The 5,626-nt window shown below is 36.7% G+C and overlaps 1 pseudogene; it reads left to right on the forward strand.

Annotated features, from left to right (window-relative positions):
• Positions 1-3,724: 3,724 nt before the first annotated feature.
• Positions 3,725-4,064, forward strand: LOC102827960 (annotated as a pseudogene).
• Positions 4,065-5,626: the final 1,562 nt, after the last annotated feature.

Here is a 5,626-nt window from a genome sequence, read left to right on the forward strand (position 1 = left end):
CCTGTACAGGGTGGCTATGGGTCAGAACCTACTCAATGACACTTAACAACAACAATAATGATATTGATCAATCACAGGTAAAATAAGATTCTTTGTTTTCCTCTCTTGGAATTTTTCATAATTTTAGGTTTACTTATTCTAAAGTGCTGCCATTTTATAAATTACTCCCCTCCTCTTGTGGCAAAAATAAAAACAACTATGGGTCTTCAATTCTAACTTATTTAAATTTTTGTCTTCCAAATTATAAGAGAAAGGGACCTAATCTTATTTAATATCACTTTAGAAATGACTTTTGAGGAAAGGGTGGATCCAGATCCAATCAAAATGAACAGAGACATTTTGACTATATTAAATTCACTTTATGTTTGTCTTTTCATCTGAACTTACTAAAAATAACTAATTTTAGTTTGTCCATATTTGTCTGACCTTAGATAGCACTTGGAAAATCTACCCTATGGCAATCTATCTCTAGCTATAAAAGGAATCAATCAAATAAGCATTTTTAAAGTAATGCATACAACACACAATTTTTCCTTAGTTGTTTAGGAGATGAATGAAAGCATTCTTATCATTCCATTTAAAAGGCATAAGCAAAGTAATGTTATTATAATGCCAAGTATATAGTCAACAAAATTAACTTGTGCTGTAAGTATTTCCCTTCAAGCAATAACATTTTGCTCCTTGTAACACCCTCCTTTCTAAAGCACAATGAGCTTCTAAATTCATTCATTACTTCTGGAATATGAAATCCTGTCTCTTAGAAAAAAAGAAACATTAATATAATCTATGAAGAAAGTATAATCTAAATAAGTTGATCTAATTATGTCCAAATTCTTACACTAGGTGCTCTCATCAACATCTGGCATCTCTGTGAAAACTCAACCTCTCAGCTACAGGCACAGATGATGTCAACAGAAGGACAGGTTAAGGCAAGAAGCTTTATGTGAGAAGCAAAGGCCTATACAATGCTACAAGTTAGTTCAGAAAACATATATACATATGACACCAAAGGGAGAAAAGCTTAAACAAAAGACAATTCTTAAGCCATCATGGAGTTCAGTCAGTAAAGTCTAGAATATAGCTTGATTCTGTAAGCTCTCTATCACCTACTGGGATTTCCAAAAAAGAAGAAGGAAAATCACAATTCTTTCAAGAAAAGGATTTCTCCTTTCAAAACTGTCTATTTCTTGATAAACTTCAATAACACAAGGATAAAAAAGAAAGAAAGAAATGCAGCATAGCTTCTATTATATCACTCAAGGCACTAATCTCTAACTCGGCTGACCTCCTTTTCTATTTTTCACTTATTCTTAAAAATGAAAATTGGAATCTGACCAGATCTATGGATGAAATCAGGGGGTGGAGGTGGGGGGAAGCTATAGTACCTAAAGCTCTATATTTTCTTCAGAAACAAGAGAATCCTCTCTTTCACATCTATGTTCTTCTGGGCACAGAAACTGTTCAAATGAAAGGAGCCAGTATTATTGCATTTTGTATGAGTATTATTGTAAATTGTATCTTGTAACAACTTTCAAGTTTAGTGACTAATTTGGGCATTCATTCAGAAAATATTTACAGGGTGTCTGTAAATGCTAAATTATGTTTTGCACTAGAGATGTACCAGTCAATTAAACAGATGAAATGCATGCTTGTATGATAAAATAAACCAAACACACACAAATAAAATAAATAAATTTTATAATCTGTTAGATTGTTGTAGAGTTGGTTCAAACTCATGACAACTTCATGTGTGAGAGTAAAAGCGTGATCACTAGAGTTTTCAATACTATAACCTTCCAAATGCAAATCACCAGGCTTTTTTCCAGATGCACCTCTGGGGGGGTTTGAACCACTAACCTTTTGACTGGATAGTCAAGTACCAAGTCATTTGCACCACCCAAAGCCTCTTGGTATATTAGAGGTAGAGTTCATATGATATTTAAAAACAAATGTACTAAGATCAGAAGAAGTGGTTACAATAAAATTGAACATGGTAATAATCACTAAAATAGTGAATTTTGACACAAGAATTTAGGAAGAGGGAGAATGAGCCATGGAATGTGCTGATGGAACAGTATTCCAGGCAGAGGAAATAGCTAATGCAAAGTCAATTAGGTGAAAATATATTGATGTCGCAACAGCAAGAAATCTAATGAAGCTAAAAGGAAATGAGCAAATGACAGTGTGCATGAAAATTAAGTCAGAGAGGTGATAGAACCAAATCATTTAGGACTCTGGAGCCCCTTTATCAAACTAAGGAGTTTCCCTCTATGTTCTGGTTAGCTGAGTTTTTATCATGAATGAATGTTGAATTTTATAAAACATGTTTTCTGTACATATAGGGATGATCTTTTTTTTTTTTTTTTTTTTGACTAATAGGAGTTCTGGTGTGGCGCTGTGGGTTAATGTCTCAGACTGCAAAGCCAGCCATTTGAACTGCAAGGTCAGCAGTTCAAGCTCATCAGCTGCTCTTCGGAAACCCTATACAGGGTCGCTATGGGACAGAACTGACTTGACGGCACTTAAAAACAGTAGGTAAATTATAGCAATTGATTTTCAAATGTTGAAACTACCCTGTATTACTGGGATTCATGCCATTGTTATCCTTGTTGTTGTTAAGTGTCAGCGTGTTGTTTACCACTAATAACAACCCTATGCAGAACAGAATAAAATACTGACCTATCTGTGACATCCTCACAATTGTTGTTGTGTTTGAACCCATTTTTCTGCTGTGTCAGTCTACTTCCTTGAGGGGGGTCTTCCTTTTTTTCATTGACCCTCCACTTTACAAAGCGTGATGTCCTTTTCTAGGGACTGACCCCTGGTTCGAGAGATGAAGTCTCATCATCTTTGATTCTAAGGAGCATTCTTAGAAGATAGATTTGTTTGCTCATATTCTTCACCAAAACCATAATTCAAAAATATCAATTCTTCACCATTCTTTCCTATTCATTGTCCAACTTTCACATGCATATGAAGAAATTGTAAATACTATGGCTAAGGTCAGGCACATGTCTCCTCAAACTGATGTCATTGCTCTTGAACACTTTAAGAGGTCATTTTCAACAAATTTGCCTAATATAATATGTCATTGTTGTTGTTAAGTGTCACCAAGCCAATTATAACTCACAGCGACCCTGTATAGGGTTTCCAAGGAGGGACTGGTGGGTTTGAACAGAGTACCTTGCAGTTCAAACTGACTTTTCAGTGAGTACTTATCCTATAGTAATTACATCATCATAAATAGAGAAAAGATTGAAGTTGTCAAAAACTTCATTTTGCTTGGATCCACCACCAATACTCATGGAAGTAGTAGTCAAGAAATCAAACGAGATATTGCATTAGGCAAAATGTGTTGCCCAAGACCTCTTTAAAGTAATCAAGAACCAAGACGTCAGTTTGAGGATTAAAGTGCACCTGACCCAAGCCTATTTTCAATACCCTCATACTCATGTGAAAGTTAGACATTGAATAAGGAAGACCTTAGAAGAATTGATGCATTTGAGTTATGTTCAGGAAGAATACTAAAAGTACTTTGGGCCCCCACTGGCTGCTCTGAAAAGCCATCTTTTCAGTGGGGTGCGGCTCCCCACTCTCGGCAATCACCTCCGTGGTGCTCCTCCTCCTTCACCACTGACTCCAGCAGCTTCTGCCACAGTACCCAAACTCACGCTCTCTTTGTCATCTTCTTTATGGGATCACCGGATGCCCCACTGTGCCCCATATGACTGTGGCTACCAGCTCCGAGATCACCACCAAGGACTTAAAGGAGAAGAAGGAGGGTGTGGAGAAAACAGAAAATAGAAGAGACACGCCCACTAAAGGGACCGCTAATGAGGAAAATAGGGAACAGGAGGCTGGCAATGAGGTACAGAAGAAAGAGGAAGAAGGTGGGGTGGAGGAGGTGGAAAAGGAAGAAGGTGATGGTGAGGAAGAAGATGGAAATGAAGATGGTCAAGGCAGTTCCAGGCAAACGGGCAGCTGAAGATGATGAGGATGACGATGTTGATACCAAGAAGCAAAAGACCGTCGAGGATGACTACCCAGCAAAAAGGAAAAATTAAACTTAAAAAAGGCCACCTTGACCTGTTCACCCTCCACTTCCCACGTCAGAATGTAGACGTGGTCACCTGAGAGTAGACAGCATCCCACCCGCCGAATTTGGGCAGCACCAACCGCAGGTAACATGAGCTCACCACCACCCAACCAAAACCGCAATGTTAATGTGCAAGAGGAGAAAAAAGAGCTCAAACTTCCAAGGTCCTGCTTTTTTCCTTAAAAGTATTTTAAAAAGGAACTTTTTTTGGGAAATTTTTATTTGCATTTTATATATTTATATGTATTGTTAGGGGTCAGTCATTTTTAATGATCTCGGATGGCCAAACCAGCCTTTGGAACATTTTTTGCCCTAATTTTGACTTTACTTGTGGTATGACCATGTTCATTATAATCGCAAAGGAGAGGAAAAAAAAAAAAAAAAAAACTTGTAAAAAAAAACAAACAAAATAAATCTTATTCAGAGCATTCCAGCAACATTTTTTTGTGTATGCACTTAACTATTCTTACTATAAGCAATTGGTTTGTATGAGATGGTAAAAAAAGACCATATGAGATGGTTAAAAAAGGCCAAAGATAGAAGATTTCTTTTCCTTTTATTTTGTCTATGAAGTTGCTGTTTATTTTATTTATTTATTTATTTACTTACTTATTTATTTGCCTGTTTGATGTATGTGTGAAACAATGTCCAACAATAAACTGGAATTTTATTTTGTTGAATAGTTCTAGTTCTAACAACGGCAACAAAAAAGTACAATGGATTGCCAGAAAAACAAACAAATCAGTGTTGAAAGAAGTACAACTAGAATGCTCCTTAGAAGCCAAGATGTCAAGACTGTGTCTGACCTTCAGATATATACTCAGGAGGTCCAGAGGTTCAAGCAGGATCCAAAAGAGGACGTGGAACAAGGGATATTATGCTGATGCCCAATGGATCTTGGCTGAAAGCAAAGAATACTAGAAAGATGTTTGCCTGTGATTTATTGACTATGCAAAGGCTTTCAAATGTGTGGATCATTACAAGCTATGGAAAACATTGGGAAGTACGAATATTCCTGAACACTTAATTGTCCTCATGAAGAATCTATAGTCCTCATGAAGAACCTCTGGACTAAGAGGTAGTTGTTCAAAGAGAATATGGGAACACTGAATGGTTTAAAATTAAGAGAGTTGTATGATAGGATTGTATTCTTTACCGTACTTATTCAACCTGTATGCTGAGCAAATAATCCAAGAAGCTGGGTTATATGAAGAAAAATGTGGCAGCAGGATTGGAGGAAGACTTATTAACAACCTGCGATGTGCAGATGATACAACCTTGCTTGCTGAAAGTGAAGAGGACTTAAAATATTTACTGATGAAGATCAAAGAGCACAGCCTTCGGTATGGATTACATCTCAATGTAAAGAAAACAAAAATCCTCACCACTGGACTCAACAACATTCTTATCAACGGAGAAAAGATTGAAGTTGTCAAGTTCTTCATTCTTCTTGAATCAACTATCAACACTCACAGAAGCAGCAGTCAAGAAATCAAATCACGTATTGCATTAGGCAAATCTTCTGCATAA

Source organism: Chrysochloris asiatica, unplaced genomic scaffold, assembly GCF_000296735.1.
Source record: "Chrysochloris asiatica unplaced genomic scaffold, ChrAsi1.0 scaffold00199, whole genome shotgun sequence".
Taxonomy (NCBI): domain Eukaryota; kingdom Metazoa; phylum Chordata; class Mammalia; order Afrosoricida; family Chrysochloridae; genus Chrysochloris; species Chrysochloris asiatica.